Here is a 27,918-nt window from a genome sequence, read left to right as displayed (position 1 = left end):
TTCTGCTGCATTCTAAGTATCAGAGCTGGTATTTTTGTTAATAAAAACAGTGTCAGTGGCAAAACACAAACAGTTTTTCTATCTTCCCTATACTTATCCTTACCAAAATTCCTATGACTACCTCCAGCTTCTGAAAAACAAACATATCAATGCCATCTTGTATTTCGACTGCAAGCTAAAAGTCACTATGCTAACCAGTACGGCAATCATTTCAAGTTCAGGTAACAGATTTCATACATACTTGTATTTCTGAAAAAAGTCCAGTGGTTCAAAGAGCTTTGACCAGTCTGATTTTCCTTGGAGAATCTCATTCGTAACTGCAAGACCTACAATTAAGGTTGAAAACCTTACTACCATTTTGTTTTTAAGACTAGCAGAGCGTGATAGAAACTTTACAAGAGAAAGGTTTTGAACAGTAATTGACAGATCAAAAAGCAGGAATTCCCTTGACACAATACACGCCTACTACAACAGTTCATTGTAAAACTGCTCCCTTGTTGCCTGCAACAGGTAGACTTCCCAGAGAACTCTTCTGCCTAAAAGGGCACAACACCGCACGGAATATAACCAAGTCAGGTAATGTGGTTTCATATTGCAAGAATGACACCTTTTAAGCAGTTAATAAGCATGGAAAGAACTTTACCATGTCTGAACTCCTCCACCATTACCGCTCGCGTTGATGTAGATACGTTGTATGTAGAGTTCTGCTGCGGATAGGCTGGGGTGATGATAGGCATTACGTGGTATCGGTCTGATGGGTTCACCTGTGATGTTAAAACAATTGTGCTCAGCACCAGCAGCTTAGCTTAGAAGAAAGGTTCAAGGCTTCCAAATTCCATGTCTACATACCCTGGGGTCCCATACTGCTAAGTTAAGATTGCTCTCTTCCTGTTGTTTCAGCAATACAGGTCTTGGCCACTCCCTAAACAAGAAAAGCCAGGCACTGACTCTGCCATGTAATTCAGGGTAGGACTGAATGGTGTTGGTCTAAATCTTATATAAAGAACCACCTCAGAAAGTGTTACTGCTTTACGCAAATCAAAATAGTCATCAATAGCTCTTACCATTCTGAAAAAAACCAAGAAGAACTTGTTCACCAGAGTAGAAGCCAAAGCGTTTGGATAGAGTTGACACGTTCTCGCTACTAGCACAGCACAGGAAACCCCACCAAGAAATCCCAGCACGTTGGAGTAAATGCCACGTCCTACAATGCAGACATTGTCGTTGCCCTGTAGTCTTCCCATGCCCAAGTATAGTCCTTCAAATTTACAGCACCACCTTCACAATCTATAGAATACCTAGCACCCTTCAGCCTCCAAGTCAGTTATTTTTGCAGTGCAACGAGGCCAAAACTGTTGGTCCTTACAGCGATGCGAAAAAGAATCATTACCACACCACTTCCCAAAATACCGCTACTCTGAAATTTGCCTGCACTGCTACAGCTACTGCTTCGCTCCAACTTCCCTTGAGAAGAAGGTTCTGCCATTCTTCTAGCACTTGCTCTAGTCACATGCGCAAACGGTATTTTCTTATTCCTTATCTATCAAGCTTTTATACTTCACTGGGCATTTTTTATCCTTTCTAGTCAGGTTCCTGGTAAGCAATGCAGCACCTTGTCTTGTAGGCACTCTCCTCATCTCCCCGCTCCACCCCCATTAAAAAAAAACCACAGAATCTACCCCACAGACAGTCCTTGAATCTAAACTAAAACACAGGTTTTGAACTAAAACCTGATATTTAAACAGCTATCCAAAGATGAAGGACTTCTAGTGCCATTGTTTTTTCAGCACGAGGTGCCTCTGGAAAGTTTAAAGATCACAAACAATCACATTACTCACGTTTTGCCCACAGTTTAATTGCACGGAGCGTGAGCCGGAAGTTCTCTTTATTTGGCACTAGGTGCAGGATTTCGTCAGTAACTCTGCAGCCTGTAAGAAAAAACAGTTGAAGTACAGCACTTCCTGGTAACAGGTACGAGTCAGTTCTGTGCTGTACTGGATCAATAGCTTACAGTTTCTCCTGCAAGTCTATGAAAACAAGTTTGCATTACTTGCTTTGTATTACCTTAAAAATCAGAGGTTACACATAACCTTACAGGCACATAACATAACAAATTAGAGGTTACACATTCCGTATCACCTCAGGTAACTGGTACCCTCAACAGCTTTTTCATACTTTAGACTACAGCCAACAATTGTCAATAAGGCCCTTCGACAGGATTCCGAAAGCTAGGTTTCTTTCGACAGCCAGGAACAATTAAACCAGTCAGCGTTAAACAGTGAGCAACTTCAGCTTCAGGTATTTTAAATATCCTTTTTTTTTAATGAACTACCACATAATCTTCTCTATCAAGTGCTCTACCTATTCACCTGAAGCAGTTTCTGTGGCAAACTGGAACACCACACACCCCCCAATCGAAGAAACATGAAACACAGGTCTATCTAAACACACAACTTGAAACAGCTGAATTTAAGCCCACTCGCCACCTCCTCAGGTCTCAAGTATACAGGGGATCAGTTTCTGCATCCTGTACAGAAACTTGGGGTGTGTAACGTGCATTCCATACCAACTTTAGTAACATTTTCTTGTTAAAGATGTGCAAATATGCTTACCATTTAAGCTCCGTATACATCTTATATCCAGGCTTCTGAGACACGAGTTGTCTCTGAGATCAAGATTATCAGCAACAATTGGCACAGACAGTCTTGCAAACACGAGATCAATCTTAAGAGGGAAAAAGTGCCAACCGTTAGAATGCCCCGCAGTTTGCAAAGAGCACACTGGTGGGGGACAGTTACTCAAGTCTAAAAAGAGTGGTTAACATCTATATTTAGAATTATGTGACTATAGATACATCTCCCAAGAGATTTACTTGCCAGAAGATTCAATACAATTTCTAGAAGTTCCCAATTTTATTTACAAAGCCTTCACTGCATCACCCCTTTCTTTTTAAGCTAGGGAAAGGAAGAAGGCATTTTAAGTTGGAAAAGATTACTCTAGACTTAGCGTTTCAATTAAAAGGGAACTTAAAATTATTCACAGAATTAAGACTTAAGTTCAGTCACCTCAACTATACTTCAGCAAAGGAGAGAGCATTTCCTTTATGCAGTAAGCCCTTTTGATCCTGAAGTATCTGCTTTTTAGTACAGTCTGAGGCAAGAAGATTATCCTGTGAAAGTCTGTACCAGATGAAGGCCACAAAAAGGTCACTGAATAAATCTCTTTGTGATAGTGATACCAAGCAGTAACTTGCTTAGGGACTACAGCAGGCAGGTCTTGATTCATTGTATAGGATGTATTCAAGATAGCTGGATTCCTGCAGCTGACAGACCCAGGCGGGAGTCAAATGAGTACTTTCACTTTCCATTTTCCAGATTGTTTGTCCCATGACCACTTCATTTTGGATGTGCAGCAAAACATTTAGTCTGCTCACACGATTCGTACAGTGAACTACACTGTACACATCCCTCTGTAGATACCTAGCTTGGCAGAGCTAAGAAGACTGAGCAAGGACACCGCCTCTGCTCCCACTCTGCATGATCCTAGGGATAAATGCTATTCAAGCAGGCTACCCTGGTCTACAGCACAGGCCTAGAAAAAGATGTCCCTGATGCTCCCATGCCTGCTAGGCTCCCTAGGGGCTTATTTTCCTATAAGCTCCCATTCTACTGCAGTGTCTTCTCCTGGGATACTTTGCGGTCCAAAATAGCACAGTCACAGCTCCCTGGAAAAGTTATCCTATTCCAAAGCAAGAAAAAATTTACTCACTTAAAAAAAACCAAAAAATGCTTACCTCAACGCCATCAAACTCAAACTTGACAACTGGTACATATGCGTCTTCAACTGCCTGGAAAGGAGAGGATAACTGTGTAAGAAAACATGGTTTGCTACTTTAATGTTTCTCCTGAACTACGATCAAATGCAGAATTTACACTGCTAACTACTCAGTATAAAGACTGAGTTGCTTCCAAACCAGAAGAATTGTTCATAAGCTGCAAGCGGTATAGCACTAAGACGGTATAATACTAGCTTTAACAAGTTATTTAGCCAAGAGATCCGGAGGCTGATCACGTATTGTAATGAACAAACAGTGCACAATGAGCCATCAGTATCAGAGGTTGTAAGGTACTTACCTTGGTGGTGAGGAAGAAAAGCAAGAGATTTCTGTAGCTATCTTACTCCTGGTTAACATCCAGAGAAATCGAGAACATTCTGTCCGCGTTTGACAGCGCGCACTAGCCTCCTGTATTTTTATTTTCTACCATGCCTGAGATGCTACCAGCTACCTTATGGGACAGTTTTCAATTTTGTAGCCCACTCGTCAGAACTGTGCCACAGCCCACTGACCCTGTCTTCGGTCACCTAAACAAAGGCTCATTAGCTATGCACGTGAAGCCTTTCAAAATGTCTGCACAAGGAAGACCAGCCTGAGAGAAACACTTCTCAGGAGTTCGGTTCTATATGCAAAGTACACAGCATATGCACCGGAGGGTCATTTTACAAGGCAGTTTTGTACATTCACAGCACAGCTCCTATTGACTTTATGCAAAGCTGACTGTGCATCTCTTCTACAAAGTCTCGGGCTGAGTAGCCAGAGAAGAACAGGACCAGAGAAGAATGAATTCGAGGTCCTAAAGTACACCCAAGGAACACCATGGCAAAGGTACTGACAGAAACCTTTCCACATCACATTCAACTCCCTTAGCTCTCAGGCTGCCCCTTCCTCTACCTGCATGCAGTTACTTTCTTGCCAAGCCCCTTACTACAGCTAGGATGAAAGCAAGGCTCCTAGGCACAACCTTGCTTTTTGATACTGTAGCCCACTCATTCCCAAACCATGGGTAGGGGAGAAGTGAACCACAGAGATTCGGATCGGACATACAGTCACTGGGGAAGGGAACCAAAAGCTTGACTTCCACGCTTTCATGCTGTGTAGACAGTATTTTAGAAGGGGCTCAGAAACAAGGCCCTTTTTAATTTTGGTTTGTAAGACAATCACTACCAATAGGAGTCTTTAACAGGAATATTCTTATTGTCAGAGTTGCACAATCTATCAAGGAGAGAGCTTGCTTACTCTTAGGTTTTTTATTTCCTCCTGACGTTTCAGTTTTTCAAAGAACGACTGAAAGAAATCCGATCTTTCTACATGTCTAGGAGCAACACAAGCCACGTCTATGTCAGCACCTGCAAAGAGATGCCATTTGTTCTGTTACTGTTGGAAGACACTTTCAAACATTACAACTATGACCAGACACCAAAAGTTTACCTTTAGTGTGTACTCCAAGCCTGTAAGAACCAAACGTAAATATTTTGCCACCAACATTTGCTACTACTGAAGGGGGAAGATTCTGTGGGTAGAAGAGAAAGAGTTTTCTGGAGAACAGAAGATACACATTGACCTACGTGCAAGTTTAACTAGCATAGAAGTTACTTAGAAAGACTACAGCAGCCTCCATAAACAATGTCTTCTCCCTCCCATACTGAGCTGTTAGTCTAATAGACTGATTCTGTTTTTCTGAAGGGAGTGCTGGCAACTCACAAACAACAACAACAACAACAAAAAAGGTAGGTACTGTAGCAGTCGCTTCATCAGTTTAAACAAAGACCTATTATCAGTCTTCCCTGCAGCAGACCCACATAAATGAACACCATCTAAGAGCCATACCAAAGGCAAGTCTAAAGTAATAATTTCAAACTAGATTGAGTGCTGTAGGCTGTCTGGGGCAAGTTTACTGCCCTGTTACCATCTGTCTCCCCCCACAATGTCTTGTTTCAGCTTTGTTAACCGCTACAAGTCAACTGACAGAGCCACTTTGCAAACTTATTCAGTGCCCCAAGGACTTGAAGGTCTTCATCTAAAGGATCTTTTATACATTATTTCAATGGCTTTTACTACAGATCTCCTTGATACTTAAGAAGGAAGTTAAACGTTGAACTTTAGCATAAATCCTAGTAGTATCGCCTTTGAAAGAAACAAAAAGGCTTCAGCTGTTTTGATAAGAACCTATCAAAAAACCTTACCTGGCTCTCACCAAGTTCTGAAATCCATTCTTTGACCAAGTTATTCAGTCTGCCAAGAACAACCAGCCTGTAAAGAAAACTCATGTTAAGTTTGCCCTAAAAAACCCCCAGGACATTAACAAATTTTACAGTCTTGTTATACCTGTGATGCAGTTCTTCCTCCTCTTCAAATACCCCCAATGCTTTCATCGCTTCAAGCAGCTTCTGAGTATGAATGGAATCTCTATCCGTAGGAGGAGCCAAGCTAATTGCAGAAGTCATTCCATAGTGCCTTGGAGGCTGGTTCTGCAGCCTAGGAGTACTGGGGGAGAAAATAAAATACCGAAGACTCCACAAAAGAGAAAAACAAAACCCAACAAAACAACAACCACCACCTTACTGCAAAACACCCTTCCACTTACAGGTTTCCAAATCAGCTTCTGCCCTTTTGCCCAGCATTAATATAAATGAGGGAAAAAAGATCCTGCTTATGGTTTTTAGATAACTTGACCTAACTTAGAAGCAACTTCTTTAAAAAACACTTGTGGATATAAGAAAAGATCCAAGTTGCTGCTCTCTGAAGACAGCTTATTTGCATTGCGCTAGACAGTTGGAACTGATCGCCAGGAAATAAAAAGGTTTGAAATCCACTAAGGGCGACACTATGTACAGCACAAGTTTTGGACACATTTCAGTTTCACAGCACTTTTGACTTAAGGTTATTCCCATCAGCTTCCCAATCACATTAAACAAGACAATTTAACGCTGGCTTCTTTTAGTTCAATGTATTGGCTGTGCTTCTACTGATTCTGAAAGGACATTAGAGTTGATTGCAGAGCAGGGACAAAGTGGTCTGTTAAACAGAGTTGTTGCAGTAAATGCAGCATTACCTTGGTTTTGTCTATGGAAGAGGATGAAGGAAAACATCAACCAATCTGCAGCTAATGTTGCTAGCAGAGCCTTGTGCTCTTAACACAGCGTTCCACTTTTATAGCTCAGAGGCTTAGCTCTACATACATCTGGTTTAATCTAAATCCAAGAGATGTACATCAGCACGCAGAGCAGCACAAGTTAAGCTCTGCTTGTAGAAGGTGCTCAAATCTGCTTTCGCTAGCTCACTGCCCAGTCAGGCAGAGCATTACCAGCTGAAACCAGGAGAGAGAAAGGAGGGGCACCGGAGGTAAGAACTGTACTTAATGGATCAAGGGTCTCTACAGAAACACTAGTAGCAAAAGGGGGACACCCATTAAAAAGGTCTCTACAACTCATCATGCTTGTCAAAGAGTCCATATCCAGACCCTAAGGCTACAGGGATTAATGATGGCATTATTCAAACCGGCTATTTTCCTACTTCACAAATGGACGGCTTCAAATCTTAGCTGGGTTAGTCAAGAGACGCTTAGAACTATTTAAGGTATCTGACCCACTTTGGCTGGAATGGGATGAGGAAATGCTCACAGGACAGCCTCAACACTTGATTTTAAAAAGATAGCTTATTACAACTCCTGATTTCTAATTGTTGCCTTTACTCTGCCACTGAGGGAAGATGGATTTCTCTCTCGCAGAGTAGCTTTGTCCAACTACAGACGTAGCTTTTAGTCACCTAGTGGGCTCCCCTACCCCCCTTCTCTATGAGCTCATTTTTCAAACTTTTTTTTCTAGGCGTTTTCCAAAAAGCTGGCGGGGGTAGGGGGGTGGTATTAGGACTGTAGTCCTATGAACTACTCTCCCCAGTCAGAATGGCTGTTTACTTTCAAGTGTAACTAGGCCCTGACCTAATTTGCCTTGTCTTCTTTACGGGTATGTCAACTTCCACTTCATAAGTCAAAATATTCCTAATGAGTATTTTCCTTCTTATGATACCATTTTCATAACAAATACAGAAGGAAAGCCAATGAAGCGGGAGTGTGGTGGCAAGCACTTCTTGTTCTCAACTGAAGCCTTTTTCTCCCTGCTCTCTGTTCATTTGAGACTACACTCATTTCTTGACCCTCCTACTTGCCTTCCACATCCTCACCCCCAACACTTCCCTCAGTCTGCTCTCCTCAGACTCAGCTTTGCGACTGTGGATGGAGGCTGCCCAGGCTTAAAAGAGACTCCCATCTCGCATGTGCCCACACTTCTTCACACTTCTGATCTGCAAAGTACTGCACAGATAGTAACTCATCTTCTCCCAAACTTCTTTCATCTTCTTCCACGTACGCTTCCTACGTCGTTGCCTCACCATGATGTATTTGGCCTGCTCTTGTCCCCGACTTGTTATTCTCCTGCTTACTCGATTGGAGATTTTAGACAATCTGTGGGATGGATCCTGGGGTTTGTTTTGATTTATCTTAAGATTTTATAAACACAGGGCACCCTTACAATCTACCTATCTAGAACACATATATACTAAAAGGAAGGACTGACCTGACCCTGCAGTCACAGATAAAACAGACTCCTCTCTCGCCAACTGAGAGAAAGCAGCTTGGCTATTTGGGCTGACTACATTGAAGACATTCAAAATGGTCATAACAGAGCAGTGTTGACTTTTCCAAGAATTTGCTCAATCAGCATCAACTAAGTTGTTAGAAAAAAAGAATGTGGAGGCTGACTCCTACTGGGAAATCAATTTCTACAGTCCTGTTCAGCCAGGAACCAAAAGGGTGCCTTTCCACTTGATCCTTTAACTGTATTCAATTTTGATAGGTAATTCTGGTTTCCTCAAAAAGACTTCCTTTGTCAGAGTCCTCTTCTCAATCAGGTACTGGAGGTTTATTTTAAATAATTTCACTGCAAGCACAGATCCCCTTTGTTAAAGCCAGTTCAAATTAGGCCATTGAAAAATTAACGACCACTTGTATTCTCCACAACTATCTGTGCATACGTACTTCACTATGAATCAGCCGTTGCAGAAGTCAAGTGCTACGGCCTCGTTTAACAGCTTACAAGTAGTAATACATTGAATTTCTATATAATACTTACAGTTCCCAGCCTGGTCTGCCACCTGCTGAGCCAATTGTACTGCCTGTCCCCGGATGACCTTTTGGAGTGGAGAGAGGAAAAAGCAAAAAATCCCATGCAGTTTATCTGAAGATAATGTTTTGAAAGGAATTCTAAAGTTACAGTTCCTTACCAGTGGTGGGTATTGACTGTCCTTGGGGGCCCAGAGAAAGGAATTCTAAAGTTACAGTTCCTTACCAGTGGTGGGTATTGACTGTCCTTGGGGGCCCAGACGACTTGCTAATGCTGCTTGTCTTCGCACAGGAAGCCGACAGCCCTTGTGAATAACGCAGACAGTTGGAAAAGAAGCTCTACTACAATATAAGAATCACTGCATATGTTGAAATAAAGCTTACCTTCTCTTCCAACAAACTGCTGACTGACAGAGAGGAAGATGTAGATGGTTCAGCGGCACTCACCAGAACAGCGGGAGGTCTAACAGTCTTGGGTGCTGGTGGAGGCGGTGGCGGCTGCTGCTGCTGCTGCTGTTGCTGCTGAATCTGCTGATGGAGCCTTTTTGTGTAGCTAGTTCCATTTTTGAAGTTGTTCACAGCCTAGAGGCAGAAAAGCATTTACAAGAAGCTACGATGGAACTTCAGCAGATATACGAACAGAAGCCTTCACAGAGGAAAATTACTCATGTATTCCGTAAATGCCATCAATCCTCAAAGAAACCAACATACAGATGTATGAACACGTCACATTGAACACCGATACTAATGACTGGTAGCTCAGAGGACCTGTATTTCAAGTACTTCAGTGTTAACGCCAAATGTGAAAGCGAGGCAATCGTGTTCAGTAAGAGCGGGACCCGAATTTGCCAGATCATCTCTAAAGAGTCGTAAGCTTCTGTGACAGCAGCAAACAGTGCATTTGAAAAGTCAATTTAGCCTTATTCAATTACGCCTTGCTTAAGGAGATGTAAATTAATATTTTCTTCCCTTTCCGCTTTTTACAAAGAGCCTTTTCTTACAAGCACTTTATGTAAAAGTCGTCATGTTACCTGGCGTATGCACTTGTTGGGAATTAAAGCATCAGGTGAAACATCTGTCTCCTGACACGTTGGGCATATATGTTCCTCCGATTCCAGTAATGCTGTTCTAATACCTGCATAGAATTAGAATAATCAAAACAGTATTTAGCCAAACTAAGGAAGTTTTGGGGGTTCCCACCAATCATAAAGACATGTCTATGATTAATAGGTGAATATAGTCTTGAACTGAGAGCATGAAGCTATAAATGTTCAATAGTGTAAAAAATTTCTAGTATGCAGCAAATAACTATACAGTTTTGTATTTCACCATTGGAACATCTGCAGATGTAGCATAGGCTGTGTCTTGATGTTGCAGCTAGTCTTTTTCCCCACTAACTAGTACAGCGAGAAGTCCCCAACCTCAAGGTTAATGAACAAAACATGTGTCAAAAAAACCTCATTAATAGGTTCAAAAAACCATTAGGAGGTTCGAGTTCTGAAGGTTTTAACCAACTCTCCCGTGGAGAAGAATGTGGATTAAATGCCTAACTATCTGTTTGTTGCAGACCACTGTAAGTCACCAGAGTCGGCTATATAATTTTGTATGAGACAAAGGGCTGTGGACCAACTAAAAGCATTCAGTGTCTAATACTGTAATCCCCTGCACAGTTAGCCACTCTCCTCATACTCGTCCTTCCGCTTGTAAAGAAGACTTAACTAGATACCTAAAAAGGGGAAAAGGCTTCCTGGCTTTTTTCGCCCTTGATACCAGAAGAGCCCTTTCCCGTCCAGGGTATACTTCAGCATAAAATAGAACTGGTAGCAAAGTAATTTTGTTCCCTCCTCTTTCTGCTTTCAGAAAATCAGATGTGATGTTTAGAATTAACAAACACGGGCGTAACACTTACATTTGTCACAATAACTGTTGCCACAGCAGGGAATAACAGCTGCATCAGTCATTATGTCCTTACAGATGAGACATGACAACTCATCTGGAACGGGAGCATCTGAGGTGGAGGAAGAGGAGGAGGAGGAGGAGGAAGAAGAAGACGGCTCCTCTGGTAAAAAGGGAGGCTTCTCCATCCTTCCTCTAGCATAAGCTTCCCTGGAGGAGGGGTGGGGAAGGAAAAAGAAACGAGTTAAAGATGGGTAGAGGAAAACTTTTCCAAGCTTTGCATTTTCTCAAAGCAAGAGAAGAGATGGAATTCTTCTCGCTCCACATGAGCCTCCTAAAAGGTAGGCGCTTAGTTTAAACTACTTTTCTATAGCCACAACACTAGAAGAGGGAGGGAGGAACAATCTTCCTTCTGCAGAACTCTCCCATTCATTGGAGCAACTAAGAAAGAAGCTCAGACTAGAAAATTAATCTTTTCACAGCTAGAAAGCAGGTGAAATGAATCCCACCTCTCCTTTGCCAGAGGATACATGTAAATTGCAGGCTCAGCATAACGTTAGTCTCCGAGCAATTACATTTTATAAAAGCAAGAAGTCGATGTTACAGCTTCTACAAAAGGAGATCCAGGACGGAAAACCAGAAGTGCTACCACGGTCATTTTAAAAGAGCCACTCCTGTCAGCCCACGGCAGTATTTTCTCACTGTATAGCAACAGGAAAACTTCAGCCTGTTTCACACATGGGATTTCAGAAAAGTCAGAGGGGGAGGAAATCTCAGTCCAACAGCCATCTGTTAGACTTGGCAAGAAGCCTTTGAAACATAAAACAGAAGCAAAATGAGCTTTCAGTGACTACGGTTAAATGGCATCAATACTCAGCCAGGGACTTAGTGCAATTAAAACACGCAAATATTCAATAGATGGGGCAGAGAGAAATGTCTTGGTTTTGTACAAAATAATAAAAACTGTGAACTGCCATTAAGAAGAGTGGAAAACAGAAACATTTCCACTAATACTGAAAGATATAAAAACATGCACGAGTGTTCACCCAGAAAGACCTATGGATATATTGAATGTCTACGACCTAGGAAAAAGAAAATTTCACACTTCTAATTCCAGCTTCCCCTGGAATTTTGAAGGCCTTTGCAACATTGCCATACAACCTCTGCATTTCACCCCAACAGAAACAATTCTTAATATGAGGATTCATGTATTTGTTACGTAACTGCCAAGGCAAAACAATTAAAAACTAAGTAACACCACAAGTCCCCCACAATCTTACCCCATTTGTCGGGCAGTTCTTTATGTAGTGGCCACGTTTTCCGCAGTGAAAGCAAGTAGATGATGGCGGAGCGGACCCAAGGGTTTCTTCAGGTAACTAAATGGTTTGGGGGAGAAAACCAAAGAGGTAGGCATGTGTCTCTCTCGTTAAAACAAACATCTCTGCAATTTTTCCACGATCTGCAAAGATCAGATGGGACACAATCAACACTTACTTGACTGGATCGTATTCGCAGCAGGACCCTATCTTCAAAGCTTTTATTTCACCTTCTTCGGAAGCACTGGCTTCAGCCACACTGGCAGTCTGTTTAACAGGCAATTATTTGACACGCACATTAGAAACACATTTAAGCCCACACAGCCAAAGACAACACCGCTCACCCGACCCTGCAAAGAGCAGCACAACGCTAGCTGAGGTTGCATGAAAACAGGGGCTTGCATAAAATATAGCTGTCCTGAAGATGTTCTGGGGAGTCCTTACGTCATTACAGGGTGTATATGTGCCTGTTAACCTACTTGAAAAGAGCATTCTAGGGCACTCAAAACCTTAGGCTCTCTTTGGGCCTCACATAAAGACTGGTGTAACCAATCCAATTTTCTTCCAAGCAGGCTCTGGCCATGTCCACCAAAAATTACCCTGTCCAGTATTTTTAAGCTGCTTTTTAAGCTCCAGACTAGCTGAACGAGAAGACATCCACTGTACATTTAATTGAGAAAGATGTACGCAAGGATCATTATTTACATTTTTGCAGCATTAAAAGGACACACAGCTTAAAGAGTCGGGGAAGCTGTTTTTTTGCTTGTGGAAATTCAGCTTCTAACACAGAAGCATCATTCAACCTTCAGGCGCACAATCTCTCTTACATCCTTCACAGAGCTGATGGGGATAGGCACACCTTGCATCCCTGAATACCTGGGTCTGGGAAAAGGCCTTGTCAGAGCATGCCTTCACAGCCTTAAAAAGGATGAGACATCCAGCAACCATCCTTACCATGTGTATTCTAAGATAAAAAGAAATACTGGCAACACTCTTTATCATGGGGACGAGGAATACAGCTGGAAAACTACTGTAAAAAAAAACATGGAACAGCAACACAGCATTCTGGCTGCAATGTGTGTTACTTCATGACAAATGTCATGAAATAAAAACTGATGGTTGGTGGGACTTGTGCATTGTAACATGTAGCTGGGGTAGGTTCAGAATACTTTAACCAGGGAATCCAAAAGCTATTTGAAATGTTGGCATAAATACTTCAGATCGTAACTCAAGAGCAGAGCACAAAAAAATATCTCCTAAGGGAAGACGCATAACGGGCTCTTTCATACGCACGGTATCTCTTTCTGTGGAGGTGAAGCAGGCTGAAAACCACAGAAGACGGCCAGGAAGAGCAGAAAATTTGCTGCAGTAAATACACCAATTGCAAAGCACGTTCTAGCTTGACCTCACACCTATTTTAAAACAAATACTTAAGTGTGTCCAGCGTGTACAGCGTCGGTTTCTCTTTATTGGCTCATATTCCACGCTGGATTAGCAGAGGAGAGAAAAAAACCTGCTTGAATATACAAAAATAAATTTTTTGCACTAAAGATCACAGCTATTGCCATCTTCCATACCTGCCTCAGCTCTGACCTCTAAACCCCAGTGCCCTTCTTACACCAGGAACTCAGCCATCTTTTCCAGATGCAGGAGCACGTCCCCACAATCCCCAGGAGACCTGCATCTCTATCAAAAGGCACTTGGAGCTAAAAGATGAATTGGCTGGCACAGGTCTCACCCTGCCCAGCAGCCTGGAGATTTGGGTTCACAAATACAAAACACTTTAAAGCCAAAACACTCTCTCTAGCTGCTACTTTGCTTATTCTTGTTTGAAAGAAATACTTGTCAATTTGAACATCTTTTCCACATCAAGTCAACCAGATTTGTTTTACATTCAAACTTTAAATCAAAAATGTATAAAAACCCAAACTAAAAAAATTGCACCGTGCTCTTCATTTTTACCTAACTTTTTAAGCATCTTTTGCTCAAAATACTTCTATTTTCATTATAATCCAGTATTATTTCTCCGGAGTTATAGAGCACTTTTTTCACTTGAGTGCAATTTAGTTAGCTTATCTCCTAAAAGTACTTCATTCCTGATGACTTAACAAGACTCACAGTGCAAAATGAGATGCAGCATCTCCCTGGGCAATGCTACGCGCCTTGGGCAGTGGTCCTCCGAAACAGGACAAACAGAGAGTGCCTAAGCTTATCAGGGATGAAGCAAAGAGGAAAAGGCATCTAATTAGACCTACTCAAAGATCCAAGCACGATCTTCAAACACAAACTTTCTTCCGCAACCAAATGTCTAAGACTGACTTTCCTTTCTGTTAAAATCAATCTATCAATCAATGAGAGACTGTACTTGGCTTCAGTAAGGGCTAACAGCAGAGTTGCCAGAGACCTGATGAGGAACACAGGAGACTGGGGTGTGATTCATCTGACTAAACGTGGATGTCTCTAATGTAGACGCCCACAGCCGAGCCAAACTTGGTCCCATTTTTAGGCAACACAGAGTTAAGTCCGTGTAACCAGTGCTTCAAGGGACCATTTATCTTATCCTAAATAAACATTTATATATTTGGTCAGAAAGACCGCCCATTAGATTCACTGATTTTATTCACTATGTCTCCTTTAAAATAAAACAGGACCTCATGCCAGTTGTGCAGGCAGAGACGATTGCAACTGCGTTACAGATACACTGTTGAGGTCTGACAAATCACAGTCCACCTCTGCTCCATCCAGGTTGGCTCAAGACTGGGAATTCACATCTCCCCCACCTCCAAAACGGCTCCCGTAACCCCCAGAAGAAGGGAAACGGCAGAGTCGCCTGGTAAAGCTCTTCCTATGAGCAATGACACCAGTCACTGGACCAGAGACAGAGAGCCAGTCCCCACCCACAGCCCACAGCTCCTGAAGGTCACCTAAGGAGATCTGCAGATTCCAACTTTACCTCTTCTCAAGCCCAAACGCCGAGGGATTTATGCCAGAGAGAGGAGCTCCAACGGGATCTTCTGGCTGCGCTGGGTCCGTTGACCCAACTGGGAGGGACCATTCAAAAACTGCCACAGGGACCCCAACATTCTGAAGCATGCGGGGGGGGCTGGGCTATGCAAATGACGGAACCCCCAACAGCTGCTTCCACCCCACTGCCACCCACCCACCAGACCTCACAGCACCGACTGCTACAACACACCAAACCTTCGTGGGGTGATGCCCCTCCACGCTCAACTCCAGGACGCAAGCTTTGAGGGTGGCATGGGCTTGAACTCGGACATGGCATCCTTGCTCCTGGAGGGCGAGATGGGCATGTTCACCTCCCTCCGAAAGAGGGAAAAATAACATCAGAAACTCTCAACCGGACACAACAATAGCTTGAACTCATTGAAACCCGACACAGAAGATGTCTCCATGAACTTCTCCTCCTACTTTTTAACAACCAAAACACATTACTATGCTTTAGTGGTACGCTTCAGTCAACCATGATTAATTGCAAGAAATCACACGAGATCATCTGAACGCCACTGTGAAGGCTGTTTAATGTTTAAGCAAGCTGGGAAGAGATTTTGTCAGCCAGGAGTCCATCAGTTAGCACTTGCATCTTCAAGGGAACCAATTTTTGTAATACAAAACGGGTATTTTTATTCCTAAACCCATTTACTCTCAGCAGGGGAAGGTAATTCACTGTATACTAGCACTCAGCTGTTCACACACACTTCCCCAATTTTAAAAAAAACAAACAACCCAACAAGTTGCACTAAGCAGTATTTCAGATGGAAGGCAAATGTAGGTAATCCTTCCTGAAATAGAGGCAGCTCAAAGCAATTGTCCTCCTGTCCCACAGGGAGCATCCCAATAGAAGACTGAACGCTTTAGGACTGAAGGCCACTTTTTAGAGTACACAGCTTCGTTTATAAGGCCCAAGTACACATTTTTCTGTCCCAAAGCCTTGTTTCGACTGTCCAAATACTCCTTTTCGCGTCCCAACCCTTCTTTTTTGTGAACAAATCCTCATTTTGATGGTCCAAAGCTTTATTTATAAACTCCAGAGCCCCATTTCAGGCTCCACAACCTTGTTTCTAAACTCAAATTTTGAGGCTCCGAACCTCAGTTTTAGGGCCCAATGCCTCATTTTCGGGGTCCAAAGAATCGTTTCCACAATCCACCCCTTCATTTTTAGGGTCCTGAAGCCTCATTGCAGGGGCCCAAATACCCATTTGTAAGGTCCAAACCTTCCTTTTACAGCACAAACCCCACCGTTAGAGCCCCAAGCCTCATTCTTTACCTTCCAAAGCCTCCTTTTCAGGGAACAGAGCCTCCTTTCCAAGGACCATAGGCTCATTTTTAGGATCCAGTCTGCAACTAGGGAGAGCCCAAGGCCTCATTTTGGGGGTCCAAATATTCAATTGGAGGGCCCAAAGCCTCATTTTAGAGGCCAAGCTCCTCATCTGGGGTGCAAGGCATCTCTTGTTTAACGCACAACCCCTCATTTGGAGCTTCCAAAGACCTATTTCTAGGGCGCAAAGCCCTCGTTTTTGGTACTGAAGCATCCCTTGAAGGCACAAAACCTAATGCAGGGTTCAAAGCCTCAGTTTCATTTCCAAAGCCCCACTCTTAGGGCCCAAACCCTCCACTGGAGGGTCCAAAGGCCTCTTTTAACAGCTGAGGGCCTCCCCTGGAGTGACCCAAGCCCTCTCTTTGGGACCAAAGCCTCATGTCTTGGGGCCCTATCGACACCAATAGGTTCCCCTCCTTTGCAGAGCCCAAAGGGTCACGTGTAGCATCTCCCCCACCATTTTTAGTGCCCAAAGCCTCATCTGGAGGGCCAAACTCCTCATTGTTCTGGTCCAAACCTTTTGGCCTTTTATGACCCATAGCTGTTCTTTAGGGCCCACAGTTTCACTTGGAGGGTTTAAACCCTCAGCTTTAAGGCACAAAGCCACGCTTTTAGGCTCCAAAGTTACACTTACAGGGCAGAAAGCCTCGTTTTCCCTTCCCAAAGTCTTAGGTTTGGCTTCCAGAGCCCCATTTCAGGCTCCAAACCCTCATTTTGAGGGTCCACAGGCTCCCTTGCAGTTGGCAAAGTCTCCTTTTTAGAGCGCAAGGCCACTTTTTTAGTTGCCGAACTCCCATTTTCAGTCTCCAAAGCCTCATTTTTAGGATCCGGCCAGTCGTTTTCAGGGTCCAAGCCACATCCTGAGTTTCCAAACCCTCATTTTTATGCTCCAAACCCTTCTCTTAGGGCCCAAAGCCTCATTTTGAAGGCCAGTCCCTTGTTGCGACACAGACAGGACTGTCGGGGGATGCAACAGGTCTACGGAATGCCTGACAGTTCGAGAACAGCACGACCTTGAGCAGCTTGTAGTGTATCCTTGAAAGTCTGGGAAGATCCAAGAAGAGCGGTACAAAAACAAGATAGCGATAAGAAGAACCGTCCTGATGAACTCACCAATCATGCAGTTAGTTACTAACTAAACCAATCATATACTAACATATACTCCGAAGTAGGGGATAAAAAGGTGTGTTAGAACAATAAAGGAGCCATTTTGCATGATCTGTTACTTGTCGTGTCCGTCTCTACCGCGACACAGGACCACCAACGGGCCTGGGTAGGAACCCCAAGGCCCATCAGGAGGTCGTGAGGGGACAAGAGAATAAATGCACAGAACAAGGCGCAGCCTTCAACAGCGCCCACCTATGGGACTCACAGAAGGCATGAATACAGCTTTACAGAGCTGGACCAGCCCCTCCAATAGCCCAGCCACAAAGCTTTCTAAACAAGGCAGAAACATTGACTCCTTTTCTCGTCCCTACTTAAGATTCCCTGTAGAACTGGGTCTTGGCCTGACCGAGGCTGTAGGAGGGAGGAAGACGAGGGAAAACTTTGCAGGGAAAACACCCAGACACAGTATGGCCTGGCATCAATAAATGTAGGCACAAGCAAGCCCTTGGGAGCAAACTCTTTATTCTCTGCCTGGGGGAGCTGCCTGGGGGCTCTGTGGCCCTGGAGCCACACACCTCCTCAGGACATCCTCCACAAGGCTCCCAGCTACCGCCCTCTTCAACGACTCGGGCTGCACGGGCTCCTCCGGGAGAAGCTTTAAACGCACTGGTCTGTGCCGTGCTCCTGCCTGGGTAGGGCGCTTGGGACCCGCTGGAGGCATGGGCTCTCTTGGAAACTGGGGGCCCGTGGAGGGAAGGGTGTCTGCGGTGCTCCCTGGCCAGAGTATACGCAGAGTTTCCAGTGCAGGCACTGAAGACCTTGCTGTGGCTCCGGAGGTGGAATCCCTGGACTCCTGAAGGCCTTCTCTTGGCCGGCGAGCACCTTGCGCAGCGCCTCGGCGGAGAGGTGGGAGGAGAGTACGTGAGCTCTCCTCTTTGAGTTGTCCCGCTTCCTCCGAAGGCGTGACTATTGCAGGGAGGCTGAGAGATGGCAAGACTTCCCTTGGTTGAAGCTTCTCCGATTTTTGCTTGGACTTCCTTTCTTCCTCTAACTTCTTCCTCACCGTTTCCAGAATTTCAAGGACAATGGTTTTGGCATACCCGATCAATTCAGCATCCAGCTGCTGAACTCTGGAGATGGCGTTTTGGATGCTCTCCTTGGCAATCTCACGACTCACTCGTGAGACATCAGCAGCCTTTTGCAGTGGTTGCAACACGGGCACCTTTGCTCTCTTGCTTGCTTCTGGGATCTGCCGTTCCGATGCTCTGGCTGGTCCTTGTCCTTCTGTCACGCCTTGAATCTTCAGGATCTCAGAAAACTGACAGCGGAAGTCCTGTTCAAACTGAGAAGCTACAAAGGATGACAAGGTGGAGCTAACACTTTCAACAGCCTCTTTCGTCCTTTTGTCGATAGAAGACTGTGAAGATGCTCTGTCGGAAGATGCTAGTTCCGCCTCCCTCCATCTCTCTTCTCCAGATTTGCCTGCTCGGCTGGTTCTTCCCGCAACAAGCTCTGACAGCTTCTGCCTGCCTGCTGGCCCAGGCTCGGCTGCCTCAGACGTGCTGGGCACCAAGTGCTCCCCAAAGCTCTCCAACACGTTCGCCACAATCTCTTGAGCCACCAGTCTGATCTTGTCCCGGCGATCCGCAGAAGTGTCCAAAGGCTTTGGCCTTCTGGCACTGGCAAACACCCTTCCACGGACCTCATGGGGAGCCTTCCTTAAGACGCGGATGGACTGATCCAGCACCTTCACCCGCTCCAGCACCTCCTGGACCACGGTCTCAGCCACCTCTTTAAGCTCCTGGTCTTCTGCCAGCGTAGCCCGCAGCACCGTAGGCTGTATGCTGTTAGGCGCTTCTTCTCCGGCACACGCTGCAGACTAAAAGGAGGAGCAGTTAATGAGTGAGTGGGTTCCTTCACCTCCCTTTGCTTTCCTCTTCCTCCTCACAGGACCCCTGCCCAGATGAGTCCCTAGCAGTCAAGCTGGAAAAACTCTGGTTTCTCTGTAGGCCACCTGGCACACGGAGGTTTCTGGTCTCCTGCGGCCAGGAGCCAAGTGTTAGGGGCACCTCTCAGAATCAAGCAGGTGCCATTTTGCTTAGAGCAAAGGGCACTGTAGCCCCCCTGGACCTCAGAACCAAAAGCAGAGGGAAAGCTGTCGAAGGTACTGGACCAGGCTCTTCTGCCATGGGTCCCAGCTGCCCTCTATCAGGGTGCCCTGTTTGCCCCTTTTCAGGGCCGAATGCCAGGAACGGCTGTTCTGAGAGCAGAAAAGAAAACGATCCTTCTTCTTGAGGCACTTGGCTGTTGTCTGCCAGCCCAAGGAAATGTCCTTGGGACAGGAGGCAGCCTGAAGTTCCACCGCGGGCTGCCAGCCTCGTGCAAAGTGGGGAAGAAATTGCGAGTCAAGCACAGAGCCAGGCAGCAGCCGGAAATTGTCATTTGCTCTTTTGCAGCTTGACAGCCTGACTGCCACGGCAGAAGGAGTTTAACCCTTCACCCCAGCATGGATAGCACCCCACACTATCCAGAAATGCTTCCCAAGTGGCTGTTGCAAGGGATGGAGCCGGGCAATGTTTAACGGGACCCCCGCTAACGAGAACTGGGCAACAGCAGGCTCTCCGCTAAGCTCATCAAAGACCTCCTGGAAGAGAAAACCAACCCACGAATGGCCAAGCACCGGCACTGTCAGGTTCAGGGACGCTGCATCTTTGGATGCAGAAGTCTTTGGACGAAACCAAGACTTTTTCAACCAGGCGCGAAACCAGCACCATGGACCGTGCGGCCACTAGTGCAGCAGGTTTGTGCTAAATGTGCGAGTCCCTGCTCAGAAGTGGCCACTGAGAGCGCCCAGGCACACTTCTGTGTCAGAAAGGGCTAGTGCCTCGTGTCTGAGACACAGGAAGGCAAGCAACCGCTTCTTAGTCTCCGACAGCCACCCTCAAACAAGGACACGTCGCACACTGGCCAGGCACCACCTCCTCAGTGACCAAGCACCCTTCGCAAGCCCTGAGCAGCTCTGTGTGTGTGGCAGCGTCCTCTCCCGAGTACCAGGTACCAACGTGCTGCCGCAGAGCAGAGGCAGCCCCCAGCATCCACCCGGCTCCTACTCACCGGCCTTCCTTTGAGAGCGGACTTTTCGGAGCTGCTCTGCATGCCTGGCTGCCTCCTCTTTCCCAGCTGCTGCTGCTGCTGGCACTTGGCCTGCTGGAGGAGGCGTTGCTCTTTTTCAAGAGCCTCCAGTCTTTCCATCGGCTTCTTGGTCACAGTCAGATGCCTGTCAAAAGAAAGGAAGGCAGCTGAGAAGGAGCACCTCTGACCGTCTTGCCCAGGCCATTTTCTGCTCGGCCACTCCCATCACCCTGCTCCTGGTTACTTTGCTCCAGTAGTCCTCCTGCCTGTGCAAGGCTCCAAACACAGACTGCGCCAACGTGACTGCAGCCCGCACCAGCTCCTTCCACCACTGGCCTTTGTTTACTCCAACAGGAGGCTCCAGCACTTCTCTCAGGGACCAGAGGCCCCCTTGAAGAGCAAGCGTTACTTGGCCTTTTCTTACCTCTGCCTCCTCTTCCTCTCTCCACCTGGCAAACTCTGTCTTTGCTCCTGCGGCAGCCACTCTTGCGGGTGAGAAACGTCAGTCCCTCCCGGCAGTTTGGAGGCATCCTCTGATTGGGCCAGGTCTTGCTGAAGCTTTTTCTGAAAGGTGACATTGGGTTGTGGCTTGCTGTTGCCTGGACAAGCGCTCACGCCCCTGCACGCTGAGGCACCCCGCGGACCCAGGACAGCGATCCGCTTCAGCCACGCGACGAGGGCAGAAAAGAAATGCTTCCCTCGGGACTCCGCGTGCTTGCACATGGCTGTCCTGCCCATGCCCACCCCTGCACCCTGCGCTAGCTCAGCTCACAGCCCGGTACTCCTTTCCCTGCCACAAGACCCGGCCCAGCAGCACAGCCCTCACCTCTTCTGCACTGACCGCCTCCCCTCCCCGACATGCTGCAAGTAAAGCCCCAGCCCTTGGCACTGTGCCGCTGACCGGTGCCCACAAACACTCCGCTTTGCCTACCTCCTCTCGCATGAATGTTTTCTCTGCCTCCAGCTTGAGCGTGGTCAGATATTGCCTGTACTCATTGAACTCCTTCAGAGTGCAAACCACCTATGGAGAGACGAGGGGAGAAATCCCCCGAGAACTCTCAAGCCAGCTCCGTAGGCTGCCTTCCCCAAAACAGCCCAACCCCAGCGGCGGGAGGGGAGATGCTCCTCTGCACACCCTCCCCTCCCCTCCCCTCCGCTCCGCTCCCCTCCCCAGTGGCAGGGCCCCTGACTCCCCCCCAGCCAGGGCCGAGCGGTGCTCCTTGCCTCAGCACCGGGCCTCGCACCGGCTGCCTCGACGCTCAGGCAGCGCGGGGCAGCCGGAGAAGAGCAGCAGTGGGAATTGCCAGAGGGACGCTGGCGCTACTTCTGCTCCCAGGGAAAGCAGCCCCACAGCCCTGTGCCCTCCGCCAGCAACAGGCGGCTGCAGCAAGCGCTCTGGGAACCCCGCTTGAGGAGGACTGTTTTTATCAGCCCGATACCCAAACCTACTCTGCCGTCACTGGTGACGTAACCCTCTCTTTTCAGCCTCTGCAGGTTGTCCTTGCGTTTGTGGTAGGCCCGCAGATGCGGGTCATGCAGGCTGTTGTAGTCGGTGCTCAGCAGGCGGCAGTATGGATCTCCCAGATTGAAATAGCCAGAGGGCTGGTGAAGCTGTGAGAGAGATTTTGCACACTATGAAGGAGGAAGGAGAGAGCAGCAAAGGGGTGCCAGGCGGTACTTGTGAAAAAGTAAAGGTCCTTTGAGGACCAACACTCTCCTCCATCCTTCTGAAGCCACAGAGGACACCACAGCCGGGCTGCGGGGTCAGGCTGGGCTGAGCTAGGCTGGGCTGGGCTGGGGGAGAGAAGACAAAGCCCACCAGCAAAGTAGGCATCTTAGGCCAGCAGAAAGAACTGCAGACCTTGCCAGTCCTCCTCTTTGTCTCTGCACCAGGGAGCCAGGAGCTTCCCTCTACTCCCCAGCGCTGCCAGATTGAAGGGCTGTGGCGCCCACTGTAGAACAGGCAGCCACAAGGACTTCTCTGAATGACGGGGACCCCGTAAAAGAGGAGAGCTCTTCTACCCCTTTCTACTTCCTTTACCTTTTCCCCCAGCTTTGTCCTGCAGAAGACAGGCTTGGAGCCCGCGTGCACAGGGATCTTGACCCCAAGGGGGAGGTCCAGCAGCCCAGGACCTCCTTCTGCCAGTGGCTGTCTCCTGTTCCCGAGCTAGAAAGAGGGAGACACTCATGGGCACTCAGGCACTATCTCCATATAAGCCTCCTGCACGGCAGCTGCGAGAAAGGCTCTCGGAAGACTCCAACCAAGGGGAGCGCCCAGAGCGGCCCAGGCAAAAGCTGCTCTCTCCTTCCTCGCCCCCGTCCCCGCAACTCCCGACCCTCCCTCAACCCACGTCTGCGTCCTTTCGCAGCAAGCCCTCCCACCTGCTTAGCCGTAAGCCAGGCTGGGCAGAGAGGCAGGACTCCCTGCAAACTCTCCCCAGCCCGACCACCTTGGGATCCCTCCCAGCTACCCAGCCATGTCCCAGGCTCCCGGCCTGAGCACTCTCCATCGGCACACTGCTCACCTTTCCCCCCTTCCCCACTACGCTCAGCAGTGCGTCCACGTTTCGGACGCCAGCAGTGAGACGGTGCTCCATGGCTCCTTCCAAGAGCTCTCCTGGAGCTGCGACCCTGCGCTGGCACCTCTCGCTCCAGAGGCACCCAGCTGTGGCCACCACAGCCGGTCTTCCAGCAAGCGCTTATATAGAGCAGTTGCACATTGTTGCATCATTGCATTGCTGCATCATCACGTTGCTGCACCACCGCATTGTTGCATCATCGTCTTGCCACGCCGCCGCCCAGCCGCCCCAGGGCCCACCTGCAGGCCCGTCTGGACACGCATGAGGGCCACCCGCTCTCGCTGACCCTGCTTTGAGCAGGGGGCCTCCACTCGGTGCTGACCTGCTGCCCCTTCTTCCTCCTTCTACCTCTTTTTCCCAGCTTTGGCCTTCAGATGGCAGGGCTGGAGCTGGGCCACCCGCGGGCGGCTGCTGCTGCACTGGATTTGGTAGACCATTTTTAGACCATTTTCCTGTCACGGGCAAAGCAGCCTCAACTTGGGGAATTGCACCGAATTACATTTTTGGCCCACTGCCCTCAACATCTCCTTCCCGATTTGCGTCTTGAGAAACACAGAGGACAAACGAAGGATGCACAAAGCCCCTCTCCTCCCCTTGCTTCAGCCCAGACACCTCTCTGTCCCCTCCTCAGTCTCCCCTGCCCTCGTTTCTGCTGCGCGTCACCCTCTGCGACACCCTCCCAGTGCCTCCTGGGAGGTGATGGGCGGCGCAGGACGTTCTGCAGCGGTGCAGGGAGCACCTCAGTGCCGCCTGCTGCTTCTGACCCATCAGCTTCCTCCCACACCAGTGACCTCACCACACCCCAGCAATGTCACCTGCCACCGCACCACCCTCTTGCTTGCCTCTGTCCTCTGCCTCTGGTTCTCACAGTCCCTGCCCTCCTCCTGCTTCCCCAAGGGGCTGAGGAGCTCAGAGCTGGGGCAAAGTGGGCACAGCGCTGCTACAGAAACCTGCTGCTGGTGATTCGCGGGTTGAGGCCCCCATGGAAAGGAGGCACTGTCACCTCTGTCAGGAAGAAAATACCCTCCTGATCACCGCAACACGCTCACTCACAGCCCACGCTGCACTTAGTGGAGAGGGACCAGAACGATCCATGCATTGCCTCTGACACTCAAACGGTTTTAACACGGACCTGACTCGTGTTTTCCTGACCCTCTTGCAGAAGGGGAGAAGGAGCCGCCAGCAACCGCAGCCTCTGCATCTCCAGACCTCGCTGGAGAACGCACTCGGCACTTGCTTTCTGCAGAGACACCGCTTCCTCAGCAGCGGGGGGACGAGTGTGAGCCTGGCAATATATAAAACAGTAAAAGCAGGGGCAAGCCAGTGTTACTGGTCAGCGGGTCCTGCTGCCCCAGGCTCTAGGCAACAGAGCAGCCAGAGCACTCGGGTGTATCGGACTGTAAAAGTGAAAAGGAAGAAACCTCGGGCAATCTGAAGTTCTAGGCAAAATGACACCTCCTCTCTGAATCCACAAAGACCCTATCCATGGCTTTTTTGTCCTGGCCAGGCAGCATAAAAAAAGAAAAATAATTAATTAAAAGAAGCCAAGAATATTAGGCAGAACAGCTTATCTTCCAGGATTTTCTAACTTGTAACCTGCAGACCCACGCAGATGCCACTGCAAATGCAGACACCATTGCAACTACCAGCTCAGATGCAGGTACCGTTACAGATTAAGATACCACGGCAGAGGCAAAGGCCACTGCACATGCAGATACCACTGCAGAGGCAGGTACCACTGCAGATGAAGATACTGTTGCAGCTAGCGTTGCACACATACCGTTATGCCAAACTTTTTCTATTCCAAGATTTTGTAACTTGCATCCAAGCTCTGTGCCCCCCAGAACCATCATCTCCATCTTCTCCACCATCTCCTCCTGCCCTCAGCCACAGAAGGAAGTCTGTCTCGATAGCTTCAGTAATTTGACCAGAAGAAAGCACGAAAACGTGTTCCTGTACTAAGGACGAAGGGCAGGAACTTGGGAGTCATTTGCCTTTTGTTACAATCATTAGGGATGCCCGTCCTTGCTATAAGAGAGATTCCCTTTGCAAGAACCAGATGGCATCTCTCAGGAGAGGTTAGCTTCTAGTTCTAACTCTTGACTATTTTCTGACCTTCCTCACCTTTTGGAGCTGGGCCAGAGCCCTCTCAACATCAGACATCGCTTTTTGGAGTTAAGCAACAGTAACCCTGAGTTTCTCATGTCTACTCATTTCTGCCTTGCTCTCCTAATCCTCGAGAAGGATGCAGAAAGACTCTCAGAACTGTGACCTCTTTGTCTGGCCAGCCCAAATACATTGATTACAATACAGATTCCTCCTACATGGTCTATTTGTGCTAACCAGACACTTAATTCACAGGAATATGAAAGCAGCTCTTCTCAGGAAAAAAAAAACAACAACCATAACCAAACCCAAAACCCACTACAGATGACCAGAAGCGTTAGCTTTCAAACTGGCATTGTTTGAAAACAGAAACACTCTGCCCAGCCACAAACGCAAAGGAATAAATAAATTCGGTGTGCTTTTAGTACATAACATCAAGAAACAAGATGTTCAGTTGTGTGTCACGGTTATTGGGCCCGTTACATTGCCATGTTCACATGCAAACAGAGGAAGAAAAACCCTTACAAACCTCTCTAAAGTGGATCAGAGGAACAGCCACTCTCACAAAGATTGCTCCAGACGGAGTCAACAAGATCAACCAGGAAATGCTGAGCAAACGCCCCAGCTGCAGTTTTCTCGGAGGGGTCCTCCTGTTTCTGCAGCGTTTGCATCGGCTGGCACTCGCAAGGTGCCTTTCGAGACAATGCTGCATGTCAAAATTCAGCCTCTTGTTGGTACGTCTTTGACCTGGATTTGGAAGAGTGACCACAATGTACAACTCATCAATCCACACAAAATCAAGGACACCAGTATTTGCATTCTCCAGCCCCTCCAGTCCCTGTGTAAGAAAAACAAACAACCTCCCCACCATGTTCCTGTGAAGAAGCGATGGGCCAAACTAATCCTCTCCTGCTGTCCTAGCATGCACTAGTCTAATTAGACATTGTTTTATTGGGCTTGCAGAGAAAGAGAGCCTTGGGACAAGCTGAAGGCTGTCCAGGATTTTCTGCACTTTTCAGCGTTTACGTTTTATATCCAGTTTGGTGTAAGTAAAGACTGAAAAAAGAAATGGAGAAGGCTGATGAATGGTGAGTAAGTATTACTGTAAAGGTGGATAATTATTATTAGAATGGTGACAGTTTTGTATTAGAAATAAAATTATATTATGATAAATAAACACCTTTATGAAGAGGAAGTCTTGCCTTTCCTGTTGACTGCTAATTGGGTATAGCTCTTATCGTTGCCTGACTACTTGGAAACCATGAATGCACGCGCACCACAAGTCATGTCTCGTTATTTTGGGAACGTGTTATTTCCCACTGAGTACCAAGATGACAGCTCTTAATTGTACGTCCCGAGAGCAGCCTCCACTGACTGTCCCCTGCTGCGCACCAACACCAACAGCACTGTGCTCTCCCCTGCCCATCTCCACGCTCCGGCGGAGCTCTTCACACACCCCTGCCCGGGCCATGCTGCCTCAAAATTCCTGCTGTGCTGCTCAAGGCCATGAACACCGTCACGCTACAGCTGTACCCAGATCACTGTTCCTCATTCTGAGCGAGTCTGCCTGTTCCTGTGTATTCCCACCTGTCTACAGCAGCTGTTGCCTTCTGTCTTGTAAGCGTTTTGGAAAAGTACCCTTTTTTTCCTGAATACCCTCTTTGACCTCACTACAGGACAGGTCCCCAGTCCATCGCCACGGCTGGTAAAGGCTGTAGCGATACAGAATTGCGCAGGGATGACAAATACCCAGCTGTCCAGCTCACTTCAGTTGTTTAAGACAAGGCTTTTGGCTAGAACACAGTCAAGAAAATTTAAAACCTAACACTCCCATCTGGATCGGCAGCTCTTTCTTCATCAGTTCCTTGCATTTCTCTCATTCCTTGGGAGTACACAGCAAGACTTTCCTCATCAAAAGAAGCAACAAAGATCAGTCACAAACATGCACAAGACCGGACATCCACATACTTGCTGCCTACCCAGTAACAGTAGCAAGGCCCTGCCTATACACAAAGATTAAATTAACGTACAGTTTTCCTACGCAGGAAGCAACTAAGGATCAACCGAATACAACCATCTGTTGTTACCTATTTGCACAACAGGCACATGCTGCTTCAGCTTCTATCTTTCAGGCTGTTACCCACGAGAAAACGGAAGCACGTTTTATTGCAAGAGGAAACCTTCAATTGGAAAGCCAGGTCATGGCCTGGTTTGCCTCTCGGTGCACGTATCTAGTGAACAGCCGAGGAAACGTTACACGAGCAATGAGCAAAGCAAACCCAGGACACCTCAAGAGGTCCCGTAACTACACGAGTCTGCCTTTCCCTTTCACCCCAGTTCCCAAAGCACCAAGGCAGGGGCAGGCAGGGCACTCATGCGCTCAGCTCACACCAGGGAGGCTCACACTCAGCTCTGTCACCCAGGCTTAGCAACAACAATTTCTGCTCTCATCTGGGGCTTAGTCCACGTGTAGTCATACGTGTGAGTTATGG

At 47.3% G+C, this 27,918-nt stretch overlaps 1 protein-coding gene and 1 long non-coding RNA gene across 24 annotated transcripts in view; both read right to left on the bottom strand.

Annotated features, from left to right (window-relative positions):
• Window positions 1-27,918, bottom strand: part of LOC126037137 (electroneutral sodium bicarbonate exchanger 1-like) — a 630,736-nt gene that overhangs the window by 183,765 nt on the left and 419,053 nt on the right. The gene's annotated exons all lie outside the window — the stretch shown is intronic.
• LOC126037151 (uncharacterized) lies at window positions 673-1,177 on the bottom strand. The gene is made up of 3 exons (XR_007505530.1): window positions 1,065-1,177; window positions 850-922; window positions 673-764 (listed from the first exon to the last, which is right to left on the bottom strand). It is a non-coding gene; the product is annotated as an uncharacterized LOC126037151 (long non-coding RNA).

This window comes from Accipiter gentilis, unplaced genomic scaffold (genome assembly GCF_929443795.1).
Source record: "Accipiter gentilis unplaced genomic scaffold, bAccGen1.1, whole genome shotgun sequence".
NCBI classification, from domain to species: Eukaryota; Metazoa; Chordata; class Aves; order Accipitriformes; family Accipitridae; genus Astur; species Astur gentilis.
The sequence above is the reverse complement of the archived record's forward strand: the minus strand, read 5'-3'. Positions and strand labels throughout refer to the sequence as shown.